Source organism: Lagenorhynchus albirostris, chromosome 19 (assembly GCF_949774975.1).
Source record: "Lagenorhynchus albirostris chromosome 19, mLagAlb1.1, whole genome shotgun sequence".
NCBI lineage: Eukaryota > Metazoa > Chordata > Mammalia > Artiodactyla > Delphinidae > Lagenorhynchus > Lagenorhynchus albirostris.
The window spans coordinates 14260260-14288105 of NC_083113.1; the positions used below are offsets into that span (position 1 = coordinate 14260260).

General features: G+C 52.4%; 1 protein-coding gene across 4 annotated transcripts in view; it reads right to left on the reverse strand.

The window, feature by feature from the left end:
- Positions 1 to 27455, reverse strand: part of PAK4 (p21 (RAC1) activated kinase 4) — a 52652-nt gene extending 25197 nt beyond the window's left edge. For 2 of the 4 annotated variants that reach the window (XM_060130514.1, XM_060130509.1), the window contains exon 1: positions 21009 to 21217. The gene's annotated coding sequence lies outside the window, so the exon portion shown is untranslated. Of the gene's footprint in view, positions 1 to 21008; positions 21222 to 27435 lie in introns of those variants that run through there. The other 2 variants (XR_009537002.1, XM_060130513.1) reach the window with 2 other exon arrangements.
- Positions 27456 to 27846: the final 391 nt, after the last annotated feature.

The window sequence follows — 27846 nt, forward strand, 5'->3', positions numbered from 1 at the left end:
CAGCCAGTATGGTTGGACACGGAGAGAGGGGCACAGACCAGAGCTATGTCTGCCCCCAAAAAAGCAACGCTTGTTGATGAGTCAGATACGGGGGGCTGAGGGCAAGGCAGGTGTCAAGGGTGACTTTGAAAGTAGGTAAGTCCTGGTGCCATCTTCTACAAAAGGGAGTGCGAGAGGGGCTCCAAAAATGCCAGGCCCAGGCCCTAGAAGAACTCAGTTGTGAAAAAGGTGAACAAAACGGGAAGACCACTTTCCCCAGTAGTTTCCCCGATAGTTTAAGACCAGCTGTACAGACACAGCAATCAAGACAGTGGGGATAAACACAGTAATCAAGACAGTGGGGATAAACACAGAGCCCGGTGAACGGAATAGAGAACCCAGAGACAGACCCTTACAAATATACCCAACTGGTTTTTTTTTTTTTTTTTTTTTTTTTGTGGTACGTGGGCCTCTCACTGCTGTGGCCTCTCCGGACGCGCAGGCCCAGCGGCCATGGCCCACGGGCCCAGCCGCTCCATGGCATGTGGGATCTTCCCGGACCGGGGCACGAACCCGTGTCCCCTGCATCGGCAGGCGGACCCTCAACCACTGCGCCACCAGGGAAGCCCCCAACTGGTTTTTAAAACATTGATTTTTTTTCACTGTGGTAAAATATACATAATATTTATCTTTTAACCATTTGTAAAGTGTACACTTCAGTGGCATTAAATACATTCACAATGTTGTGGAACCACCTTCAAGGCCTATGCCTCAAACTTTTTCATTATCCCCAAAAAAGATCCTGTACCCATTAAACAATAGCTCCCCACTCCCTCCTTCCCCCTAGCCTCAGGTAACCTCTATTCTACTTTCCTTCTCTATGAATCTGCCTACGCTAGGTGGAATACGTAAGTGGAATCTCACAATATTTCTCCTATGTCTGGCTTAGTTCACTAAGCATGTTTCCAAGTCCACCCAGCTTGTAGCATAAATTAAAACTTCATTCCTTTTAATGGCTGAATAATATTCCCTTGTGTGTATGCACCAAATTTTGTTTATTCATTCATCTGTTGATAGACACTTGGATCGTTTCCACTTTTGAGGTATTGTTAATAATGCATCTATGAACATTAAAGTATACAAATACCTGTTCAAGTCTCTGCTTTCAATTCTTTTGGATGTGTACCTAGCAGTCGAATTGCTGGGTCATATGGTAGTTCTATATTTAACCTTTTGAGAAACCACCAAACTGTTTCCCACGGCAGCCGCACCATTTTACATCCCCACCAGCAATCCATAAGGGCTCCAATTTCTCTGCATCCTCACCAATACATGTTATTTTCCTTTTTTCTTTTGATAATAGCCATCCTGGTAGGTGTGAAGTGGTATCTCACTGTGGTAACTTATTTTTGACAAAGAAGCATAAGCAATTCAACGGAGGAAAGACAGCATTTTCAACAAATGGTACAGGAACAATCAGACATCCCTATGCTAAAAAATGAACCTTCATCTAAACCTCACACTTGCACAAACCTTCATTCATAATGGATCACAGGCTTAAATATAAAATGTGAAACTATAAAACTTTTAGAAAACAAACAAATCGTCAGGATCTAGGGCTAAGCAGAGTTCTCAGACTTGATACCAAAAGCATGACCCGTAAAAGGAAAAATTAATAAAGCAGACCTCACCAAAATTAAAAACTTCTGCTCTGCAAAAGTCCATGTGAAGAGGATAAAAAGCCACAGATTGGGAGCAAATATTTGCAAGCACATATCTGACAAGCGATTAATATCTAGAAGTGATAAAGAACTCTCAATACTCAACAGTAAAAAAACCCCAAACAATCCAATTAGAAAATGGGCAGGAGACATGAGACATTTCACCAAAGGGGATACACAGATGGCAGATAAGCTCATGAAAGGATGTTCAACATCATTAGCCATTAGAGAAATGCAAATGAAAGGCACAATGAGTTATCATTACATGCGTATTAGAACAGCTAAAATAAAAAATAGTGATAACACCAAATGCTGGTGAGGACACAGAAAAACTGATCGCTCATACACTGCTGGTGGGAATGCAGAATGGAACAGTCATTCTGGAAAACAGTCTGGCAGTTTCTTTAAACATGCATCTACCTTACTTTCCAGCAATTGCACTTATGGGTATCTGTCCCAGAAAACCGAAAATTTACATTCACACAAAAACCTGTATGAGACTGTTTATAGCAGCTTTATTTCTAATAGCCCCAAACTGGAAACAACCCAGATGCCCCTCAATGGGTGAATGGTTCAATAAACTATGGCACGTCCACTGCCGAGCAAGAAAAAGGAATGAACTATTGACACAGGCAACAACCTGGATGAATCTCCAGAGAACTGTGCTGAGTGAAAAAAAGCCAACACCAAAAGGGGACGTACAGTATGATCCCATTTACATAACGCTGAGATGACAGAATAATAAGAATGGGGAACAGATAGATGAGTGCTTGCCAGGAGTAAGGGACAGGCCAGGGAGGGGATGTGGCTATAAAAAGGCATCGGGGGGATCCTTGTGCTGGAATGTTCTATATCTTGACTGTATCTGTGTCAATATCCTGGTTGTGGTCTTGTACTAACCATAATTTTGCAAGATGTTATTATTGGGGGAACTGGGTAAAGGGTACAGGGGCTCTCTCTGTGTTATTTCTTACACGTCCAAGTTAATCTACAATGATCTCACAATAAAAAGCTTAATTAAAAATATTAATAATTTAAAAAATATATTAATAATTTACTGAAAATGCCAGACCCTTTCCCACCTTAGAAGATGCTATTCATTCTCCTTGGAATGCACAGCTTTCCACACACTAACTCCTACTCCTTTTACAGCCCTCAGCGCAGATGTCTCCTCCTCCAGGAAGCCTTCCCTGATTTCCTAGGGTGGAGCCAGGGCTTGCTTCAAGTTCTCGGGGGGGCCCTCCTCCACCAAAGCCATGACCCTCGGGCCTGTGCTTTCCTCAGGGTCACTCTGGGCTGTCACTGCTTAGTGCTGTGTCTGTCTCCCATCACTGGACATGAGGGCAGGGCCTCGGGCAGACAGGTCACCATCCTGTCCCAGGCATCAGCCAGCACAGGGCTGGACTCAGAGGAGGCACACAGTGAAAGAGTGAGGGACAATAATGACAATAATACTCTCAGCTAACACTTGTTAAGAGGTTTCTATGTGCTAGCTCTCTTTTGAGTGCTTTACATGGATAAAATAACCTTTATAACAATCTCATTTTACAAATGGGGAAATTGAGGCCAAGGGGGGCTGGAGGGGGGCCACAAGCCCAAGGTCACCCAGCTAGTAGGTGGCGGAGCTGGGTAGCAAACCCAGGCCTTCAGATCCAGAGCCTTTGATAGTCATCTCCACCCCATAGGGCTTCTCCATGAAAGGCTGGATGAGACTGGCTAACAGGGGAAGCAGAGGGGCAGAGGAGGCAGGGGAAGAGAAGAGACCCTCCCTGCACCCAGCCCCCAATCCATTCCCATGTGTGTGGGGGGGTCTCACCCTTCTCCAGGGAAGGCCCCTCCGTGGAAGTGACAGATCTGGGATGGTACCAGAACCCCCTTCACACCTTACAAGTGTCAGGGAAGGCCCCTTACAGGTCATGGGCCTACAGCTGAATCCCAATTGTCAACCTGGGAAGCTGGCAGTGCCCTCTCCGGACAGGGACTACCCACCTTCATCTGAGGCAGAGGTGTCACCCGGCTGGAGCAGGGGGTGGCAAGCCGAGAGAAGCCCCAGAGCGCCCTCCTGCGGCTCCACCGGGGCAGGGATGCTTTCATCTGGCTATGGGGAGAGGCTTCCATCTGACCCATGCTGGGGAGCATGCGACTTCACTTAGCCACCCTATTGAGAGCAAGCTGCAGCTGAGTGCTGGCGGTCTGGAGCCATTTACATACAGTGTTAAAACCTGCAGAACAATATGGGATACTATTTATGGAAGCAACAAGGAAGCACAGTGAGTACCTGCGGGAGGGGACCCAGGGGACTTTAACCACGGCAAGCGTTTTTTCTCTCTTAGCTGGGCAACAGGCCCAAGGGAGTCCATCAGGTGATTCTCTGATCTCTTGAGGGCAACTGTAATCTTTCATGATTCACAAACGAACAGGCAACAATTAAAAGGAAGAAAAGAGGGCTTCCCTGGTGGCGCAGTGGTTGAGAGTCCGCCTGCCGATGCAGGGGACGCGGGTTCGTGCCCCGGTCCGGGAAGATCCCACGTGCCGCGGAGCGGCTGGGCCTGTGAGCCATGGCTGCTGAGCCTGCACGTCCGGAGCCTGTGCTCCGCAATGGGAGAGGCCACAACAGTGAGAGGCCCGAGTACAGCAAAAAAAAAAAAAAAAAAAAGGAAGAAAAGAGGGCTGAATTTATTTGATAAACCTGGAAAGAGCACACGAAGGAGGGGGCTTCTAGGGTGCTGGCAACGCTTGTCTTCTTGATCTGGTGGTCGTTAGAAGGGCGTGTGCTTTATGATTATTCACTAGACTGAACAGGGAGGTCTCACGCAGTTTTCTGTACACGTGTCATATTTTACACTCTGGTGCAGGAAACACCAGGGGTAGCAATTCTGACACCTGGAAGCTTCCTCCATACCTGCAGGTGTCCGCAGACAGTCTCTTTCGCTCTCTGTCCATCTCTCTCTCTCTCTCACACTCACACACTCCCAAGGCTGTAACTGCTGCCGCGATCAGAGCAGTAGCCCCCCTTGGCCCCTTGCAGCTCTTGGGCTGTTTCCTGCAAGGAGACAAAGGCCTGGAAGCAGCCAGACTCAGCCTCAGCCCCAACACCCAGGTCTCTGCACATGCCCAGCACTCTGGTGTCCTGCGTGGATCACACTCCCTGTGGAGCCTTTCTGGCCACGGGGAAGTATCTATCCACGGCGTCCCTACCCTGGGGTGCCACAGCCGGTCACCCAGAGTGGAAGGAGTTAGTTAAGATTTGGTAGGGTCCCCATGGTGGGGACAGCCCTAGGTGGCTCACCTGTGCCCTGCGCTGGAGACAGAGGACACCAGCGAGGCCAGCTACAGAGCCTTACGTGCGCGCACCACACTAGTGCAAGACAAGGCAGTGAGCAGGGTGCTGTGAATGCCTCCATGTTGCAGAGGAGGAAAGTGGGGCTCAGGGAGGGGAGGTGCTGGCCCAAGGTCACACAGCATGTATTAGAGCCAGGATTCCATGGCAGGTGTGACCCAGGCCAGAGTCCACTCACTTAACCACGTTCAGGCTCTTATTCGTCCCGTTCAAGGCTCTTATTCGGTCCCGCACTCAACAATTCTTTATTATGCACTCAGTATGTGCCAGGCATTGTTTTAAGCACTGGGGATACAGCAGTGAGTAAGATAGTCCCTCCTTCCCAGAGATGATATCCTAGTGAGTGAGACGGAGTTAAGACAACACACAAGTAAACAAAAAAGTCCGTAACGAGTGGGAGAGGGGACAGTGGGGGGAGGGGTGTCTCTGAGGGGGCGGCATTTGGGCAAGAGCAGGGGAGTGAGGGAGCCACGTGCGGATCCAGGGAAGAGTTTTCAGGGTGGAAGGAACCACAACTGCAAAGGCCCGAGGACTGAAGCCTGCCTGGCACATTCCAGAATGCCGGAGGAGGCTGGCCAAGGAGGCTGGTGTGGCAGGAAGGGAGGAAGGGTGGAAGGGGAGAGTGGCCCGGCTGAGGTCAAAGAGAGTCTACAATAAATGCAGAAGAACAGCAGCTCCCGGCGCCCAGGCCTCTTGACCACAGCCCTCCAAGGGAGGTGTGGTCCCCCTACCAGCATCATGTTATGGAGGAGGAAGCCCGTGGGGGATGGGAAAGCTTCCCAGGGTGGCCCTCCTGGCCAAGGGCAGAACTGGGGCAGGAGTCCCTAAAGCTTAACCGCCAGGCCAGGCTGAAGGATGGGGGTGGGGCTGGGGGTCAGGGACGGCTCTCAGCTGGGCGCCTCTGGTCCCAGCAAAGCAGGAGCCCAAAGCTGTGCACTTATGACAATGGTTCACTGGAAGCCAGGGGCTCACACACAGCCATTTGCTCCCAGGCCCCGGCCATTCTGCAAGTCAGGCCTTTGGCTTCCTCCCGCTCCGCTCTGCTGTAGCTGGGTACCAGCCTTACTAGGAGTGACTTAAGAACTTTTTTTTCAATCCACTCACTTAAAAAAAAAAACTTAATTAAATTTATTTTAAAATAGTCACTCAGACACAAATGTTGGCCTGATGTTCCCACAGAGCACCGCCTATGAAATAAGGGAACCTGAATCCAGTAGCGCCTCTAGGCCTAAGGCCCAATATACAGGAAGTACAGGGGACAGAGGAACATGTGAAATGACACCACAAAGATGCATCAGTGAGATCCAGAGTGTGGAAACTTCCAGAGGAGAGAGGACCAGGGTTGCTGACTACCCAATAAGCAAGCACAGGAAAGAGCCGCCAGGGGAAACCCTATGGACTACAGAAGCCTTCAGGGGCCTATCAACCGAACGCAAAGCAGACCCTGTCTGGATGCCAAGTCAAACAAACACATGAAAAAGGATGATAAGACAGCTGGGGAAATGTGAGGATATTAAGGAAGTACTGGTTCTTTTTCTCCTGTGACAATGGTATTGTGTGTGTGTGTATGTGTGTGTCTGTGTGTTTTAAGGATTCCTTATCTCTCATAGGCAAAAAAAATCTGAGATACTTATGGCTGAAGTCTATGATGTTTGAGAAGTGCTTCAAAAGAATCAGGGAGGTGGGGATGGGGCACAGATGAAAAAGCCTGGTGGTGACTGATAACTGCTGAAGCTGGGGACGGGGACGTGGGGAGGGCAGCAGACCACTCTTCAGAGCATGTGTGGACACTTCCATTATACAAAGGTTTTAAATGTTTTGCAAAAGGAAATGTGACCTAGTCATAACAGTGAAGAATTATGGATCGCTCACCCCGTGAACCTTAATTACTAAATCCAAACACATATCCTGCCTCTAATAACTGTAACAGTAATCACGGCAACAGTAACCAGAATGACATAATGATGACAGCCCTGTGCTGAGTGTTACACACACGCTGACTCAATTCTCCCAGCTACCCTGGGAGGCAACAAGAATCCTTCTCCTCTGGCTCCAAATGGGAACCAGTGCAGAGATACCCAGGGCTCAGGGCCTGGCCTCAGAGGAAGCTCTGTTGGGGGTGGGTGAGGCTGGCAGGGGAGCTGCATGCCCAGCCCTTGCTGGGATGGGGTCGGGGAGAGGAGGCCAGGGAGCCCTTGGTGAGTGGGGACACACAGGGGCACTGGACTCTTGGTCCCCCTTGTTCCCATCAAACAATAATGGCTCCTGCAATGCAATATTCACATATTAGCACAAACCTTTCCTGAAATTAAACCAGGAGCCACCCCACGGGAGCCTGAAATGGTAACCAGCAACAGATGACAACACCAGATCTGGGGCCCACGGGACTTGTTAGGCTCCACCCTCTGGATGGTCCTCCCTGCAAGGTTGCAGAGCCAGCCTCAGTACCCCCGGCCCCTGACCATCAGTGGGATGGGTGCCCTGCCTCCCACCCTCTCCCACACCAGGTGCCAGGAGGAGCAAGGGAGGCTGGAGTGTGTGTGGCAGGGGGAGCCTGTGGAAGGAGGGAAGCCCTCCTTCCTGTTCTTGTCCTGGGCCTGTAGAAACCATCTCCCCCCTGTGGCTTCAGCAGGATCCTGGCTCTAAACAGGGAAGCTAAGGAAGCCTCTTCAGGGGAGGAGGGAAGCAGAAATTGAGGGAAAGAGGGAGAGAGATAGGAGGCAGAGACACAGGTAGAGAAAGACAGGAGCGGCGCGCGGACAGAGAGATAGCTGCTCAGACAGAGGTCTGGAGGGCCAAGGGATGGGAAGACAGGACAGCAACAGAGGCTGCACCACCAGGCACAGACGCCTTCTTTGGGCCTCAGCTCCCTTGACAGTAACATGGGAATAATAATCATATCTTCCTACAGTGTGCTTATGGAGGTGACATGACTTAATCACGCCATGTCAGAAACCCAGGAAAGTGCCCAAAGCCAGGAAATCGCAAAAGCTAATATATGTTTCCTATCATTCTGTAAGCCAGTGGCTCTCATCTCGGTTCAGAATCGCACTAGAGTAACCCAGGGAGCTTGAAAAAACCTCACAAAACCCAATGCTCAGGCCTCACAGCCAGAGATTCGGATTCAAATGGTCTGACCTTGGACCCCCGCATGGATGCCTGCACCAGGTAACCCTAATGTGTGGCCAGAGGTGAGCATGGGATTAGGGGTGGGGGGCCTGGACACACAGTCCCAGGCCTGCGTCCTCGAGGGGTGGTGTAAAGTGAGACAGACTGATGGGGGTGTAGGCCTTAGGGGCTGAAAGGGAAAGGGCGGGGCAGGGTGAGTGCCCAGGAGGCCCCCCTCTCTGCCTGCCCACCCTCCCCCACCATAGCCACCGGGAGTCTGGGGCCTGCTGAAGAATGCAAGGAATGAAGCCAGGCCTGGCACGGCCATCTCCAGGTCCCCGCCCCTTTCACAAACTCCCAAGAGCCCTTCCCTGGTCAGGTCACTGGCCAGATTGCCAACCACCGCCCCCGGGAAGGCCTCAGCAATCACTCAGTCCTCCGGGCCTGAAGCCCGCGCCCAGCCCTCTCCTCAGAGCGCCCACCCTGAACCCCTTCTCCTCTTGGGTCCTCCGCAACCCCAATGCTGGACCACAGGGCGCAGCCCAGGGGTGAAGCGCTTATCAGTGGTGGAGGGAGTGACACTGACAGCCAGCCTGTGGCTGGCAGAGTTTATCACCTGCTCTGGAGGCAGGAGTGGCCTGAGAAGGCTTCCCAGAGGTGGTGACCTTTAGGCCAGGACCCAAAGAATAAATGAGGTGAGAGCACTAAAAAAAGGCCAGCGAGGCTGAAGTGCAGCTGGCAAGGGAGGGGGGCAGGGCCTTGCTGACCAGAGGCGGGACTAGGTCCCCCACCACCCCAGCAGTGGGAACCACAGAAGGATTTTAAGCAGGGCAGGGACCCACTCTGACCTCACTGGCATCTGCTGCCCTCCACCCCGTTCTCTCCCAGGGACGGAGAACCGCAGCTGGCCTCCTGGGGGTGCCGGGGTATCCCCAGATCCTGCCATGGCTACGGGGTAAGGGCTGGACCCTGGCTCCTTCCCGCCACGCTGTAAGGAGACCCCAGCACTGCTGCTTCCTGCATCCCTGAGCCTGTTTCCCGATAATTAAACTGTAAGCTGATTAGTCAAGGAAAACCTTTAATTAGCCCTTGAAATCATTCAGGAAAATTACAACCTCCTCTCTGGCACCCTGCCTGCCCTCTGCCAGGGCCCAGGGGCGGTGCCAGGGAGAAAGCAGGGAATGGGGGAGGTGGGCTCCTGCCTCTGCTGTGAGAGCCTCACCCAGCAGAGCCAAGCCCAGCGAACAAGGCGCCTCGTGGGAGAGGAGGCCACAGGCTCCCCCTGCCACAGCACAAAGTGCCTTGGAATAAATCCAGCAAGCGGCGGGCAAGGCCCAGGCTGGAAACGTGCGATACTTTGCTGAAAGACACCAGAGAAGACATACATAAATGGAGAGACGGACCACGTTCATGGACTGGGAGACTCCATGTCACGTCTGTGTGTGCGGCAAGATGCTTGTCTCATCTCTAAATGGAATTATGAAAAGTCAAATAGCCGAGACACTCGGGAAGAAGGACACGTGGAAGGGCTTGCTCTCCACACCAGCGAGACTTACTATCAACTACAGAAATTAGGACAGTGGGGTACTGACCCAGGAATAGGCAAACCAAGCATAAGAAAGGAAGAAAGTACCCAGAAACAGGCCCACTTATACTGAGAGATAATTTATGACACAGGTGGCAGGGGAGAAACGCTGGTTTGTAATAAATGGCACACGGATGACTGAGGATCCAGATGGACAATGTGAAACTGGGTGCCTATCTCACACCACACGCACACACTCCAATTCTAGCACAAAGGAAAACTAAACGTGAAAAGCAGAACTATAAAACTATAAAGGAAATGGGTGATAACTGACTGCATTAAAATTAAAGGCTTCTGTTCATCAAAAGACACAATAAAAAAAGTGAATGGACTTCCCTGGCGGTCCAGTGGTTAAGAATCTGCCTTCCAATGCAGGGGACGTGGGTTCGACCCCTGGTCAGGGAACTAAGATCCCACACACCGCAGGACAACTAAGCCACAACTACTGAGCCCGTGGCCTCAACTAGAGAGCCCACGCGCCACAACTAGAGAGAAGCCTGAGTGCTGCAATGAAGAGCCCGTGTGCTGCAAGTAAGATCTGATGCAGCCAGATGAATAAATAAATAAATATTTTTTTAAAAAAAAGTGAAAAGACAGGCCATGGACTGAGAGAAGGCAGGAGTACCATCTAGGAAACACATGTTCTTGACCAGAATCTAGAATTTAACTCACAGAAATTCAAAATAAAAATGCAGACAGGGAATTCCCTGGCGGTCTAGTGGTTAAAAAAAGTACAGACAGCCAGAGGAAACAGAGGCAAGTGACCCGAGTGGGCCATTCATAGGAGGGGCGCTCCAGATGTCTGAGGAGCACGTGAAAAGCTGCTCCAACACCCCGAGGAGACACCACCACATCAGGTTACTCACTACTGGTGCCACCCTCACCGCCCTCATCTCTGAAATGGGTTGAATCCTTCCAGGAAGGACTGAGTAGAAACAGCGTGGGAGTTGTGTGCGGGCACTGGGCCTGGCACGTGCAAACCCGCGATTAGTTCTCCCTGTTAATCAGCCTCAGGAATGAGGACTCCCCAGGCCCAAGGTCTTTTCAGGCCTTCTCCTGCCTCTGACCTGGGAGGTCGGGGGTGTGGCTAGAAGGCTAAGAGTCCAAGAGATAGGCTCCATCTGGGTAGCAACTGGGTCTGTTTATCTACCACAGTGTCCCCGGAGGCCACAAAGGGCCAGGCGCTCCAGAGTATTTGTTGGAAAAAAGGGTAATAAACCAATCACATTCACATTTCTATGCCAGGCACTAGGATACGTATGTTAGGAGCAGAACTTTACACAAGCCCCAGGACACGCAGAGGAACCTCAGTTCTAGAGGAAGAAGCTGAGACACGAAGAGGCCCGAGTGGCTGCCGAGATTCGAATCCAGAGCCGTGGGAGAATGCCAGTCTTCCTTCAGCTCCTGGAAGGCTCCCCGCGCTCTCCCGCCTGGAACCTCTGCACAGGCAGCTCCCTCAGCCTCGACAGTCACCCTCCTCCTCCCTGAGCTCATCCTTCAAGCAGCAATTCCTCCTTAGGAAAGCCTGCCCTGTAATTCTCACATTGGGGGTGGGGCGGGCGGGTGGGGGAAGGACACCCCTCACATCATACACGCTGGCAATGACACTCTCTGCTTATTATGGCTTGTTCGTTCATTCGGCCCACCAGTGTTTACTGAGGGACTACTACAAGTCAAGCCCTGAGATACAACAAGGGACGCAAGAATCCCCCCCCACCGCCTTGAAGCTAAGTCATTCGGGGTGGGGCGGGCCGAGAGGACACTAACCCACACGCCCACAGTCATAACTAAGGATCAGTAGTGACGGTGAGTGGACCAGGAGAACCAAGCAGGGGAAGGTGGGGAGAGAGAGTGACGGCACTACTGTAGACAGGAGTCAGGGAGATCTTCCTGGATGCAGGGATGCGAGGTACTGCAAACACAAGGGAGCAGCATGAACAGAGGGCCTGAGGCAGGACCAGCCTGGAATGTTCCAGGAACAGGGCAGCAGGAGAGGAGTGAAGGCGAGCAGGGAACCTGGGCCAGGATCTTGTGGGGCCTTGGAGGCGTTCCCAAAAGAGATGAAGCCACGGGAGGGCGCCCAGCAGGGCAGGGAACCCCTGGCTGGGCACGGGGACAAACTGTGGGGGCAGCGGGGGAGTGAGGAGGCGGCCACATGGCCCAGGCAGGAGTGGAGGGCGGCTGGAACGGCGGAGACAACAAGGAGTGGGAGGCGCTGGGGTCTAATCTGAGGCAGAACAGCCGGCTTTTTTTTTCAGTACGCGGGCCTCTCACTGCTGTGGCCTCTCCCATTGCAGAGCACAGGTTCCGGACACGCAGGCCCAGCGGCCATGGCTCACGGGGCCAGCCGCGGCATGTGGGATCTTCCCGGACCGGGGCACGAACCTGCGTCCCCTGCATCGGCAGGCAGACTCTCAACCACTGCACCACCAGGGAAGCGCCAGCCGGCTTTCTTGACATCGTGGATGTGGAGGATGAGGACAAGAGGAGCCAGGATGACGCCAGATTCCTGGTCCCATGGAGAGGACGGATGGGGTGCCCGTGAACGAGGCAGGGTTGCTGGGAGGAGATGGGGCTTGGGAGTCTGGTCTATTTTACCTGTCTCCGCATCACTCTTTGGTCAAGGTCTGGGTCGCCTGCCAGACTGAGCCCACCGAGGGAGCCTGCTGTGTTCACCTCTGGGTCCTGGCACCCGGGGCCCCAGCACAGGGCTTATCAAGGAGTAAGCATGGGACTCCCATAGGTGGGATGGGTAAGAGCTGGCCTGGATAGGAGCCCGGGGAGGAGAAAAGGACAAGAGGACTCATCTCAGCGATAAGAAGCACACGTTACTTCTGTAGGAGAAGAGAATATAAAGTGTTCCAAGGTCAGTTACAAAGTCTGAGAGACCCAGTGCAGGGAGGACGAGCAGCGCTGCTGGGTGGGCGCGCAGTTACGGCCACTCTGGACAGCTGCGTGGCGGGCTCTGCTAAGGGGGTGAGACTCGACCCTCTGAGCTGAGCACCGCAGCCCGGATGTGATCCCTGGAGAAGTGCATGCACACAGGTCCCAGCAGATGTGTTGAAAGAGCACAGTCACCCCCGCGCAGCAGGGGCGGAGAAGTAAGTTATGATTAGCAGGCTGCCCAGCAACGAGGGCGAATGAACCACTCACACCCACAACCACATGGCTGTGCCTCACAGACCAAGGATGAGGGAGGGCAGACCCAGACGAGGATGTGCTGCAGGAGTCCCTTTATGTGAAGTCTCCAGGCAGGCGAGGTGGCAGGCTATAACTCAGGATGCACACCTAGTAAAACCTCTGGAAAAGCGGGGGCCTGGTGACCCCCAAGGTCAGGGAGGTGGCCTCTACTGGGGTTGTGGTCAAGAGGGCATGGGAGGCTCCTGAGGTGCTGTGTTCGCAGTCTTCGCCTAGGTGTGGTGAAAATGCTGCTCACCTTATAATTACCTGTTAAACTGACATGGGCACTGATGCACTTTTCTATAGGCATGTTACCCTTCACCACTGTGGAAGGTTTAAAGAGGTGGAATCAGCAAGGTACATAAATACACAAATAATCTGGGGCCAGATTTGGAGGAAGGGAGCTGGGGAAGTGGCTGCAGGCAGCAGAGGAGGGGTCCCTAGGGAGAAAGAAAGCGAGAGAAAGAGAGCGTGTACCTGCGCACAGGACTTGGGGGGTTGTCCTCACCTGGGGGACAGTAGGAGCCCAGCCCTCCCGCAATGCCCTACTTCCTCCCCATTCCCAGCACTCGCGTGCAGGGCTGGCAGGAGGGGCAGGGGAGGGGGAGGAGGCTCAGGCGGCTTCCCCATGTGTGGGAGTGGCTGAAAGCCGCCAGGGGAAGCAAGCCTGAAACTGCCACACAATGCCGCTTTATCAGAGTTTCCAGGGCCGGGCTAGAGCGCTGGAGTGGGAGCAGAGGGCCCAGGAGGGAGGCTCTCTATGTGGGGCCCCTGCCCGGCGTCCCCACCTGCCAAGGTGTGCCCTCCAGAGCTCCCCTGCAGCCGGCTGGGAAGGCAGGAGCCTTCTAATCCCTCCGCTCAGTTAGCAGGTGGCAGGGGGAGCCCGGGGCCAAACCCCAGCCCTGCTGGCTGACACCAGGCTGGTCTCCCAGGTTCTCCATTTCCTCCCCTTAAAAGTGGGATAATAAGAACATCTACATCTAGGCCTTCGCTGGTGGTCCAGTGGGTAAGACTCTGGGCTTCTACTGCAGGGGGCCCGGGAACTAAGATCCCACATGCCGCTAACAAAAAACAACCACCACCAAAAAAACAAGAACGTCTACATCTTGGGGTTGCTAGGAGGATGTGACAAGTTCGTTCACTCAAAGCACACAAAACAGTGCCTGCTAATACTAATAATATAGAGTAATACTGTGAGTACTAATACTGGCAGCTATCTGTCTTTGAACACTTACTATGCATTCTGTCTGATGAGTATGCATTTATATCCTCAAAACAACCCTGTAAAGGAGGTATCATTACCATCCCCATTTTATAGATGAGGACGCGGAGGCACAGAGGGGTGAACCGACTTGTCCGGGATCACACAGCTAAGAGTGGTGAAGCTGGCTCCAGAGTCTACGCCCTCAGTCTCCACTGCACCCGACAGGTCAAGAGCTCCAGACTGGAGCGAGGCAGGCCTGGATTTGAGTCCCAAACCTGCCACTCACTCACTGTGGTTTCCAGCCTATGCCTCAGTTTCCTCTTTTTAGGGAAAGCAAAAATATCACAAATAGACAGGAAAGGAAGTCCAGAGGGCTTTCAACAAACACAAAGATGCTCCCTTTTACTCATATTAAAATCAGGGGACTTCCCTGGTGGTCCAGTGATTAAGACTCTGTGCTTCCCCGGCAGGGGGCATGGTCGGGGAACTGAGATCCCACATGGTACGGCCAAAATTAAAATAAAATAAATAACAAGAATAATTTTTAAAAATCAGAACCACAATAAGGACCACTTACTGTGGCACCGGCCTGACTGGCAGAGGTCAAAGTATCAGATAACACCCATCCACATGGCGAGAACGTGAGGAGACCACGGCGCCACCGGACACTGGGAGTGGGGTGCAAACAGGAGCGTGCTCTCAGGCAGGCTGGGACACTGCCAGCAGAGCTCCCGGGGCACGCATCTCAGACCCCCGAGCACCTCCAGAGGTGTGCCCACAGCTCACACGCGTGTGGGGGGACACCATGCCATGTAACCTCACACAGCCACAGAAAGCACGAGGAAGCCCTCTACATCCTGACACAGAACTTAAGAGTGAAAAATGCAAGGGACAGGACAGAATACAAACATGGGAAGTCGGCTCCACGTGAGCAAAAACAAAAGCGGGGGAGAACACGTGCAGGAACAAACACCCAAGAAAGAAAAGAAACCAGGAACAATGCTGTCTCTGGGAAGGGGCCCGAAGACAGAGAAGGGGTGGGAAAGAGACCTTATCGCTGTATATACCCTTCTGCGCTGTGCGTGGTTTCTCAACTGCAAATAGGCAATACATGCAGACAGGGCAAAAATGGGCCTCTTAAAATTAAAATGCAGGAAAAGAGAAATGAGGTTAATAACACCTCCTCCTCAGGGCTCCCGGCCGCGCCACGGCGGGATGCTCAAAGAGCACACATCTGGCGCCTGGCACTCAGGGACCTGGCGGCTAGCACGGTGTCACGAGGGGCTGGGAGCAGGCGAACAGGAGGCTGCAGCCCAGAGGGGCACACGTACCATGAGGTTACTATGTACCAGCTAATGTGCTAAGCACTCGACAGCACGGTCTCCTCCAATCCCCCCGACAGCCCATTTAACAGGTGAGGAAGGTGAGGCCCGGGGGTGCTCTGGCTCTTCCAGTAGGGGGTCGGGCTGAGGGACGTGTGAGCGGAATGCGTGGCCCTGGCAGGGAAGGTGCCATTGGGCAGGACCAGAGGGCCCCGTGAGACAGGCTGCAGTGAGTGGTGGCTTCTGACACATCTGCTGTAGCTGGCTCCCCTGGGACCTGGGAAAGCTCCCCTTCTGACCCTCCCTGCCCACCTCCACCAGCGTTCCTGTGGGCCAAGGCAGCTGGCAGACAATAAGCCCCAGCCCCGGATGGGTGGCTGGGCCGGGAAGGGTCCCATTTCCCTGGCTGTGACTTGGAAGGAGACTGCTTCCTGCTGGCAGCATCTGTGGCCGCCCGGCTTGGGTGATGGGAGAAACAGCTGCTGGGGACACCCCGACCGGCGTCTGGCCAGGAAGTCTGGCTCACTGTGAGCCAGCAGGACAAGGAGGGGTGAGGCAGTAGACACGAAAGGGAAGGGGGCTGTGGGAGGTCGTGAGGGAAGTAGGGACCCAGTGCCCAGAAACCACCCAGGCTGAACAGGCCCCCGAAGAGTTTCTATCTAAACAGGAGCCTGGAAGAACAGGAAGTACCTTGTCTTACCAAGACCACTTCCAAAACACTGCAGGGCACCGGAGCCTGAAGGCCTGGAGTTCAAGTCCTGCCTCTGCCACGTGCCTGCTGTGTGACCCTAGGCAGGTCACGTATCTCTCTGGGTCTCAACTCTCTCATCTCTAAAAAGGAGATGATACCAGTACCTACCTCATAGGTTGTTGTGAAGCTCAAATGAGTCCATACGGCTAAAGGACTCACAATCTTGGCCAGCACACGGGACCCTCCAACACCGCCACCCTCATGCTACCCACTCTCTTCTGCTTGGACTATCCTGGCAGCCTCCCCTCAGGTCTCCCGGCCCCCACCCTCCCTGATCTGTTCCCCACATGGCAGCCTGAGCAATCTTTATAAAAGGCAAAGCAGATGTTGCTTAAAGCCCTCCGATGACTCCCATTACACACAGAATGAAGTCCACACTCCTCACCCCAGCCTGTCACCCCCTGCTGTATCTGCCACACCTCCCCACCTTCTTGACCTCACTGCCAGCTCTGCCACACTGGCTTCCTTGGTGGCAACTGAACATCCCAAGCTCCTCTGGACCTCAGGGCCTTTGCACTTTCCATACCAACTACCTGTTCTGTTCTTTCCAACTCTTCCCAGGCCTGGCTCCCTCTCATCAATCAGATGTCTCCTTCTCCAGAAAGCCCTTGTGCTGGCTCCCCAGGCTGGGTCAGATGCCTCCTCCTGATTCCTACAGTCCCTGTGCGTCCCCCATCCCAGCCCTAACCATTCTGCTTGTGCATCCCTATCCCAGCCCAACCACTGTGGGCTGTCACTGTCTGGGGACAGGTCTATCTCCTTCACTGTCCTGTAACCCATGAGGGCAGGGCTTGGACTGTGTTGGTCACCACTGGGACCAATGATCTGACACACATGAGTGTATCAAGGCTTTGCCCATCCCTTTCCGAGCTGCACCTCCTTCCTCTTTGCCTCCCTCCTGAGGAGGTTTAAGTCAGTACCGTTTCCCTTCCCAAATGTCAGCCCTGGGAGATGATCCCCAAGGAGAGTTGGGTCAAAGTTTCAGCCACTGTCCTGGATACCCTAGAGGGCGAAGGTCAAAGCCCAGCCTGCCTTCTCCTCTGGGTGTGAGGGCTCAGTAGGTGTCAGGCCCCAGCTAAGCCCGTCACATGAACCATCCCCCTGTTTCCAGCCTGGGGTGAGGGGGGCAGGCAGGTGGCATGAAACCTACCACCTCATGGCTGAGTAAATTGTTTCAGCAAGGGCCGCAGACTTGCCCGAAGCAGGACACGGAGGCAAGGGAACCCTCAAGCACTGCTGGGAAGCATATTGGTACAAATACTTAGGGAAGCAATTTGGAAGGTCCAGCATTTCCACTGTGAGACATATACCTAAGAGAGACTCTGACTGTGGTACACAAGGAAACATGTCTAGAATGTTCACTGCAGTGTTGTTTGTTACAGTCCCAGTGGGAACCACCTAAATGGCCACCGAAAGGTGAATGGGTAACTCCTGTCACTAATACAAAAAGAAACGCAGAAAGGGAAAACGAATGACCTGCTCTAGACCGACACACGTCCACATGGAGAAAAAGCCAAACTAACGCAGAGCAGAAGAAGCAGGCTGTTTACTGTGGTATGCTTTATATGATCTGTAAAACTGTAAAACACTGGGCAACCCTGGCTGGCCATCAGAACCACGTGCCGATGCTGGCCCCACGCCAGGCCAAGGGACTCCAAGCCAGAATTTCTAGGGTGGGCCTGGGCAGCAGTATTTTTGAAAGCTCTCCAGGTGACTGCAGTATGTAGCTAGGGTTGAGAGCTATTACTCTATTGTTTGTGAATCCATCCGAGGGCAGGAACAGTAGGAAAACCTGCAGAGGAAGGCTGGACACCAAATCCAGCCCAGCGGCTACCACTGGGAGGGAGGACAGGCAGGGAGGGCGGGGCAGAGAAGAGGGGCCTTTAACTGTATCTACCGTGTGCTCTGTCCCAGGCTGGACACTGGAAGCGTGGGTGTTTTGCTACATTGAGAGCTCTACTTTTTTCCCTAGTCTAAAAATGTATCACAGGAACAAAACTGGCAAATAAGAAATCACTTGCTCAAGGTCCCATGGCTGGTAAGTGATGGGGCAGGAGCCCGAATGTCTAGTGCCAAAGCCCTATAATTCCCCCATTATCTGTGCCAAGCCCTGAGATGCTGAGCGAGTTGCCGCCGTGAGGGCCCGAGGCTGGCTGGCCTCATAGGGCTGCCTGGCCCTGTACCCACCCAGTGACCCTGCCAGAGCCAGGCGGGGGAGGGGCAGCTCCCAGAGTAAGCCAGGAGGCAGGTGGAGAGAGGCCCGGCCACCACCTCTGAGGCCCTCCTCAGGTAGCGGTAGCAGCAGCGGCCTCAAGACCAGTGCTTACATAGCACCTACTGTGTGCTAGGCCTCAGGCCAAGCGCTTTATGCTCTGCATCCTCACAGCAGTTCTATGAAGTAGTCATTATCGTTGTGCCCATTTTGCAGAGGAGGAAACTGAGGCCCAGAAAAGTTAAGCGACTTGCCCACGGTCACACAGCCTGTGAGTGATGAATGTGAGCCAGGCATCCTTGCACCAGCGTCCTTTCTCTGAACCACTCCCCAGTACTGCCTCAGAGCTCCACACACACAGGGCAGCTACTCATCTGCCCCTGCTCCACTGCCCACCCTCCTCCAAGGCCAGGAACCCTAGGGGTCTCACACAGGCTACATGCTGCCGACAAGCCCCCAACTCTGCATCCCTGACCTCCACTCACGCCTTTTCTTCTGCCTGGCGCACCCTTTCCCATTCCTCCTACTCATCCTTCAGAGATTACCCAGGGGACTTTCCAAGGGACAGAGTACCAGGCCCAGGGTCTGGGCACTCTCCTGGTCCTCTGACCGTGTCCTCGCAGGCCACGTCACTGCTGGTAGAGATGTAGCCATGTATCACTGGCTAGGGGTCTGGTTCCGGTCCGCTCCCACCAAGGGACACTGAGGGCCCTCAGGGGCCAGGGGCTCGTGTGTCTTGTCCGCTGCTGCAGACCCAGCACCCAGCACCACGCCCGACATTCAACCACCACCAACCCAGCACCCTCCATGGACCAGGCAGTGATTCAAGTGGGGATTCAGGGAAAGAACAACATGGAGAAATTCCTGCCCGTGAGGGGCCCACATTCTAGTGGGAGGCAGACAAGAAACTGCGTGTTGATAAATAAGTTAAAGACCGAGTGAAGGGCTGGGAGAGAACAATAGTGAGATAAAGAGTGTGTGTGGAGGGCGGTTGGGAGTTCCCTGGTGGCCTAGTGGTTAGGATTCAGTGCTTTCACTGCAGAGGTCTGGGTTCGATCCCTGGTCCGGGAACCATCCCACATGCCACACAGCACGGCCAAAATACCACAAAACAGTGTCTGGGGGCAGGGTGGTCCTGGTCAGGCTGTGAGTGAGTGGCTCGTGAGTGAGAGGGTGCAAAGTGGGGAAGGGATTCCAAGCAGAGGGAACACAAAGGTCAAAGACCTGGAGGCAGGCATAAGCCTACAGAGTTGAAGAATAGCAAACAGGCCAGTGTGGTTGGACCTCGGGGAGGGACGCGAGAGAGCAGGAGGAAAAGAGGTGGCAGTGACTGAAGATCGTGAGGAGAGGTTGGGGTTTTAAGGACAGAGAACACCCAACTTTGTACAGGGTACCACCCAACAACACCCTCCCCAGACAGGAGCCTGCCAGAGTCACTTGGACTCCGGGCCACCCACAAACACCCCATCCCATCGGCCCAGTGGACCCTCTCCTCCCAGATCACACCCTTCCACGGAGGCCAAACAGACAATCTGTTCCTGCCCAGGGAGTGGCCCGGCCTTGCCCAGCCCCCTGCTTCCACGAACAGACATCTGGCAATCTACAGTGTGGCGACCAGGGGCAGGAGCTCTGGAATCATTCAGATCCAGCCTGGAATCTGCCTCCATCACTTAGCAGAAGCTCTTTGAGCCTCACTTTTTGTGGCTGTAAACTGGGTGTATCTAGATTGTAGTACAATAAGACCAGGCGCTGAGCACAGTGTCAGCCCTCATTAAGTATTAACCAACATTATGAGTATTTGAGAGGCAGCAGAGCATAGAACTCTGGGCCCAGAACTCCAGAGTTCCAATCTCAGCTGCAAAACGTACTCATGAGGTGGCCCTGGGCAAATCACTTGGCCTCTTAATAATGGCACCAAGCCCATAAGGTTGTGGTCAGGATTAAATACTTGTAAAGAGTTTAGAACAGGGTCTGACACATAGTGCTTTATGAGTGCTTGGAATTCTTTTCATTATCTGCGGGAGGGGGGCTTCCTTCTCCCCCACCAGAAAGCACCTTTGATTTCTTTCTTGAATGTCCTACTCCTCCTCTCCAGCAATATGTCCCACTTGGGTTTTAACTTTTGACCCTTGGGAACATCATCTGTCGGGCCATCAGATTCTGATTTTGCTCGCTTTGGTCACGCCCCACCTTTGATCTCATAAAGATGCCCCCCAACCTAAGTCTCCTACATTTGCTCCACTGGCTGCTGCCTTAACTCCAACCGCCGCCCCCACGGTTGTGACCTCTGACCCTCATAGGCACATCCTCCCATCAGATTATTAATTTGACCCCCTTTTTTGACATTCACCCCGTGCCCCTCCAACGAACTCCCACTTCAAATTTCGAATTTTGCGCCCCCCTTCGCCACGCCCCCTTCGTTAGTTTGACCTCTGACCTCCTATACACCTCCCTCCCTCCCGCTCAGCGTAGACCCACGACCCCCCCGGACGCGACCCTTCCCTCCACAAGTGAACTTTGACCCCAGCGGCCCCGCCCCCTACTCGCCTAAACACTCTACAACCGCCCGGCGCACCCCAATCCCGTGGCCAGACCACTTATCCTACCGGCTCGGCACCGCAGTCGCTCGCGGCCTAGCTGCTCGGCCCGGAAATCGGCTCGCTCACGCCGCCCTCAGCTCTCTTGCGCCGCCGCCACCACGGCCACTGCCGCCGCCATGTTGAATCCCCAACGAACATCCGGGGCTTTCCCCCCTCGCCGTCCACCAGTCCCCATAGCAACGGGGCTGACTGGGCCGGGGGCAGGGCCCACTCAGGGGCGGAGCTGGGCTCCGGGCAGCGCCGCTCCAGCCTCTGATTGGTGCTGATAGTCCAATAGGAGACCTTCGGGCGGAAAATGCCAAGCAGGGATTGGAAAATTTGGAAAGGGTGCGGAGAGGCTGGCTCCCAGCCCACTTGGATTCTTAAAGGGGAAAATGGCTATCCTCTGGTAACAGAACTTCCCACCTTCCCTCAAAAGGAGTTAGCGGGTGGAAGGCAGTAATGGTAATAATGGCCAGAAACAGTTCGTAAGCATTTACTATGTGTCAGACACCCCGCCAAGTGAAATTTCTCGCCGAATACTCACAACAGCCGTATTGTATGTTAATACCCATTTTACAGATAAAACTGAGGTTTAGAGGGGCGAACGAGCTGGTTCGGGATCACAGGAAGTAAATAATGAGTTTTGGACGACGTCTGTCAGTCTGTCTGAGTCCGGGAACTTGGCCCGGAATCAAGGCACAGTTTGATTTAATCTTTTTATAAGGTTTTTTTTGTGTGTTTTTGTTTTGTTGTTTATAGTATTTATTTGTAAAAAATTTTTTTGAAAAAAAAACCCCGTAATCTAAACTCGGACATCTTTTTCTGTGATTGCACTCATTGAGCTCCAGCCACTTTGCTCTTCCAAAAAAAAAAAAAAAAAAAATCAGGTGCTCTCCCACTTCAAGGTCATTGCATTGCCTTTTCCTTCTGTCTGGAATAGACTCTTCCCCCATGTATCGTCATGGCTACCTCCTTTCTGTCCTTCAGGGTTTTACTCAAATGTCATCTTATCAGTGGGACTGTTCCTGCCCATGCTGACTAATGCAGCAAACATCCCTCTCACATGCTACTAAACCCCTTACCTTGTCTGCTTTTTCTTATTTTCTGTTGCTCAAATCATCCTCTAACATACTAGATCATTAGATAATCATAGTTACTGTTTTTTGGCTCTCTCCGCTGCTGTCGTGTCAGCACCATGAGAGCATTGATTTTTGTCTGTTTTGTTCACTGTACTTGCCCATTTGTTGAATGGATGGTTGGATGAGTTGTAAATCCACCTCCGCAGAGGTACTTTTAAATATTTAGTGCATCTCCCTTGCCCCAGCACAGTGTCTAGCACATAGTAGGCATTTAATTAATATCTGCAGAAACAATGAATGAGTGATTGCATAATGTCTTTTTTTCTGTGCATTTACCTACCTTTTATTTATTTTTAAAATAAATTTATTTTATTTATTTTTAATTTTGGCTGTGTTGTGTCTTCGTTGCTGCGCTCAGGCTTTCTCTAGTTGCGGCGAGCAGGGGCTACTCTTCGTTGCGGTGCGCAGGCTTCTCATTGCCGTGGCTTCTGTTGTTGCAGAGCATGGACTCTAGGCGCGTGGGCTTCAGTAGTTGTGGCTTGCAGGCTCTAGAGCACAGGCTCAGCAGTTGTGGCGCCTGGGCCTAGCTGCTCCGCGGCATGTGGTATCTTCCTGGACCAGTGCTCGAACCTGTGTCCCCTGCATTGGCAGGTGGATTCTTAAGCACTGCGCCACCAGGGAAGCCCCCTACCTACCTTTTAAAACAGAATTGGAAACACATTTATAAAGAATTTTGTATCTTTTTAAAACAAGACTATAAATATCACCAGTAACTTTCCAGGTCATTAAATATTCTTCAAGAACATTTGTTTTAATGGCTGCATAAGATGCCATTCTATCAATGAATGCTAATTTGTCTGAACCACTCTTTCTTGTTGAACATCTAAACTGTGATAAATATTTTGCTATTATAAATAATTTATCCCACCCCCAAAATCCAAGCAGTTAAATATTTGTGCACATCTTTAATTATTTCCTTTGAAAAGATTACCACAGTTGGAACTGCTGGGTCAAAGGAAACGTACATCTTTAAGATTTAATAATAGTAACAGTTCCCATGCTTCAAACATTTCTGTGCACTATACATGGTGCTAAGTTGCATAATTTAATCAACAGGGGCTGTGATTATCCCTGCTTCACAGAGGAGGAAACTGAGGCTTAGAGAAGTAACTTCATTTGCTCGAAACCCCACACTGGGCTCATCCCTAGCTTTGATGCCCAAGCAAGGCTCTCGCTAACTTCCCTCTGCTGCCTCCCCACGGCCTGGGACACACATTGCCAAGTTGTGCTGCAGGGATCCAATTCACACACCCGCCAGTGTTCGGAGAGAATATGCCCTTTAAACTACCCTTGCCAGCATTAAACATTCTTGTTCTTGTGCTCTTTTGAAGTCTTTCTGCCTTACTGAGTCTCCGTTTTTAAAAAAAAAAACAAGTCTTGGGACTTCCCTGGTGGTCCAGAGGTTAGGACTCTGCCCTTCCACTTCAGGGGACACAGGTTCAATCCCTGGTCCCTGGGCGGAGAACTAAGACTCTGCAACCCCACCTCACCCCCCACACACACAAAAAAACAGCAAGTCTAGTAGCTGAGACGATGGCACTTTATCCAAGTCCCAGTGATGGGAGGATGGCCGGGTACAGCCTTTGTCTCTCTCTTTTTAATTTTATATTGGACTATAGTTGATTTACAGTGTTGTGTTAGTTGCAGGTGTACAGCAAAGTGGTTCACTTACACATATACATATACCTAGTCTTTGCCTCTTTAATACCCTGCACACAGTGCAGGGCATCAGGCTCTAGAACCCATGTTTGGGGAAGCCCTCCTGTCACTTAGTTGGGGATCTCAGTCAGAGATCAGAGCCCTGGAACAAGCCCAGTGGTAGATCTGCTCCAAGGGTTTCCTCAGGATGGGCAATCAGTCCCTTCTACTTCAGGGCCCTGGGAGAGGAAATCGGGCCCAAAGAGCCTCCTATAGCAGGCTTCCTGGAGGGGTTGGTGAGGAGGTGACCCCCAATAGATGGAAAAGGTGAGGAGAGTGAAGAGGATTTGGCCTCATAAAAATGATAAATTTCAGGCTTCCCTGGTGGCGCAGTCGTTGGGAGTCCGCCTGCCAATGCAGGGGACATGGGTTCGAGCCCTGGTCTGGGGAGCAGCTAAGCCTGTGTGCCACAACTGCTGAGCCTGCGCTCCAGAGCCCATGAGCCACAACTCCTAAAGCCCGGGCGCCTAGAGCCTGTGCTCTGCAACAAGAAAAGCCATTGCAGCGCGAAGCCCGCGCAACGCAACGAAGAGGAGCCCCTGCTTGCCGCAACTAGAGAAAAGCCCGCGCGCAGCAACGAAGACCCAACACAGCCGAAAATAAATAAATAAAATAAATAAATTTTTAAAAAAATGATAAATTTCAATACATCATGGGAAAAGATCAGTGGCAATATATAGATGGCAAGCAAAGCTTCCTGTCCTTTATATGTAAAGAGCATTTACAAATTTGTGGTCCAGTGGTTAAGACTCCACACTCCCAATGCAGGGGGCCCAGGTTCAATCCCTGGTCAGGGAACTAGATCCCACATGCCGCAGATAAGCGTTCACATGCCACAACTAAGGAGCCAGTGAACTGCAACTAAGGAGCTCTCGAGCCACAACTAAGGAGCCCATGTGCCACAACTAAGAAGCCAGTGAGCCGCAACTAAGGAAACTGCCTGCTGCAACTAAGGAACCCAACTGCTGCAACTAAGACCTGGCACAACCAAGTAAATAAAAAAAAAAGAAAGAAAAAAGAAACTGCAAGGAGCCTTAGGCCTAGTGGAGCCTGGGGGGGAATAAGATGTGAGGAGGCTGAAACTGCATGGTGCAATGGAGGAATACATGTGCCATCAGCCAGAGCTAGGGGTTCACAGGCTTCTCTCAGGGGAGCCCTCAGCCCTGGGGCCAGAGCCCAGCCTTTGCCTAGGACTTCTGGAGTCAGACCTGTCCATCCCCAGCTCAGAGCCCTCCCCTTGTTCCATGTCACTCAGGATAAAGGACAGAGTCCTCCCTGTGACCCACAAGGCCCCACGCGATCTACCCCAGTCACCTCCCTGCCCTCATCCCCACTCTGCCTCTCACTCCCTCTGCCCTCTGACAGGATGGGCGTGCTTCTGTCTCAGGGCCTGTGCATTAGCTGTTCCTCTGCTTGAACTGCTCTGCGCACATGGCTCCCCCTTCAGATTCCTTCAGATCTAAACATCACCCTCTCAGTGAGGTCTCCCTGACCACCCTCGTGAAAACTGCCACTGCCCCCCACTACTCTCTATCCCCCTTCCTGCTTTTTCTGTGCATTTATCACTATTTACCATTATATGTTTTACTTATTTATTGTGTTTGCTGTCCGACACCCTGGATAGAATGTCGGCTCCATGAGGGCAGACATCTCTGTGTTGTTCACAGCACGGAGAACAGGTCCTGGCACATGACAGGTGCTCAATAAATACCGATTGAATACAGGAAAGGAAGAAGGGAAACAGGGGGAGGGGGAAAAATTTAAAAAGGGAGGAAAATGGCAGCTCCGTGAGCTCCTAAGCTTGTCAGCTGCCCCAGTTGGAAGTTAGGAGTGTTAACACTTCCCGCCTTCCAGGATAAGTCAGTGCCAGGCTGGGAAACTGAGGCATGAAGGACACTGGTTACCGCTCCTTGGGCCATTGGAGACAGGCCTCTGATTGGCACTAAGGGCCGGCCTGGAGGAGAAAGTCACCATCGCCACCTGCTGGACAATGGTGTCATGACAGCCATGCCCACCCTGCTGACTTGGGGCTGGTGATGGCCCTCGCACGGTGGTCAGGAGAGGAGTCGGCCCAGTGGGGCATCCCCAGCAGAAGTTCAGAGTCCACGGAGACACAGCCATAAGCCTCTTTACTCCTGAGGCTCTGTGGACACTCTGCCCAGTCAGTGCTATGCAGGAGGGCAGGGTTGTGCCACCCAAGACCTGTCTTGCTTCACTTTGCCCGTACAGCTGCTCTCCCAACACAGCAGGTTGGGACCCCCACCTCTCGGGGAGGGGAGAGCTGCTCCAGCTCCCTCAGGGCTGCATCCACCCCACATGGGACCTAGGAAGGTAGAGGAGTCGAGGACCTCCCTGACACCCTCCTGGGCCTGGTAGCAAGGCCCAGGGTTCCTGATGAGAGCTGTCTCCATCCCCAGAGGTACATCATCCGGCCAAGCAGGGGTCTCACCACCCAGACATGGTCCACAATCTTCCCATCATGCAAGGGACAGAAAAAATAAAATAAAATAAAAGGAGGTCATGAAGGCTGAAAGCCCAGATTCTGGGGCCAAGTGGCCTGAGTTCAAATCCCAGCTCTGCCTCTGATAGGCTGTGTGACCTTGGGTGAGCTATTAGACCTCTCTCGGTGTCAGTTTTCCTCAACTGGAAAGTGAGGATGATAGTAATAGTACCTACATCATAGCTATCATGAGAATTAAGTGAGATATTTGGAAAAGGCTGAAAAGGGAACCTGGCACAAGGCAAGGACTGGGTAAGTGTGGGCTATTATTATTAGAGCACAAACCCTGGAGTCAGACAAAACTCACTTTATATCCCAGCAAAGCCACTCCCTATGTGGCCTTCAGCACATGCCCCTACTCTGAGCCTCACTTCCATATTCCATAAAATGGGGAGAACTGAATAGATAACATACACAAGAGCCTGCCTGTGGTGTATGGGCTACACAGTAAATAGGAGTTATTTATCATAAAAAGAATATGGTCTTTGGGGTCAGATCTTAGTTCTGCACCCTCTGGCTGTGTGACCCTGGGAAAATTACCTCCCCTTTCTGAGCTGTAAAATGAAAAGAAAATTTGTCGCATGGTATCGTTGTGGTGATTAAAGGGACTAACTATAAGGCATCCAGTTCAGAGTCTGGAACACAACAGGTGTTCAATCAGTCAGTTATTAGCACCTTTATAAAACTACAGTGGCAGAAATAAAGGTGAGCCATGATTATTTGGGTCCGTCTAACCTTAAGCCATCCCTACCACACACACACATCATATTGCTTTCCCTCTACCTGTCTCCCACAACCTACCTTTTTCTTCCCCTGCTTCATGTGATAAATACCTATAGAATCGACCGTGTGTTAGAAACTGTTCTAAGCACTTCATATATAATAAGTCATTCAACCCCCATTCAACCCTGTGAGGTAGAAACTATTAATATCCCCATTTTTCAGATGGGAAAACTATGGCTCAAAGTTGCTTGAGGTCATCCAGCTGGTAAATAGCAGAGGCAGGATTTGAACCCAGGACTTCCAGCTCTCACGTCCACTTCTGAAACCACTTGGCTCCAGAGCATGCTAGGCCTGGTTACTCAGGCAGGTGGTTGGGCCACTGCTCACTGACCTGGTCATCAGACACCTGCTGGATGTGGACATGGGTCTCATTGAGGTTGTGTAGCCGTGTGTACCCGTTCTCTTTGATGCGCACGGTGCTCCAGGGCTGCGGGAAGAGGGTTAAGGAGGTCAGCCGCTCCTCACAACCCTGCCGGAGAGAATCATTTAGACCCAGGGCTGGCGCAGGTGGAGTACCCACTGGGGAGCAGAAAAGACCTGCCAGGCTGGGACCCTGCCACCCCCAAGGAAGACAAAGCCAGTTAAGACTTGATCTTGATAATGCTCACAGCTGAGTGTTTTGACCCAACCAGGCTTCCTGGTTCTCTGACTTCTAGAACAGTGCCTGGCTGTACAAGACTGTCCACTGCAGCATTTTCTCGAAAAGCCCTGAGCTGGAAGCCAGCCAAACGGCCATCAGTGG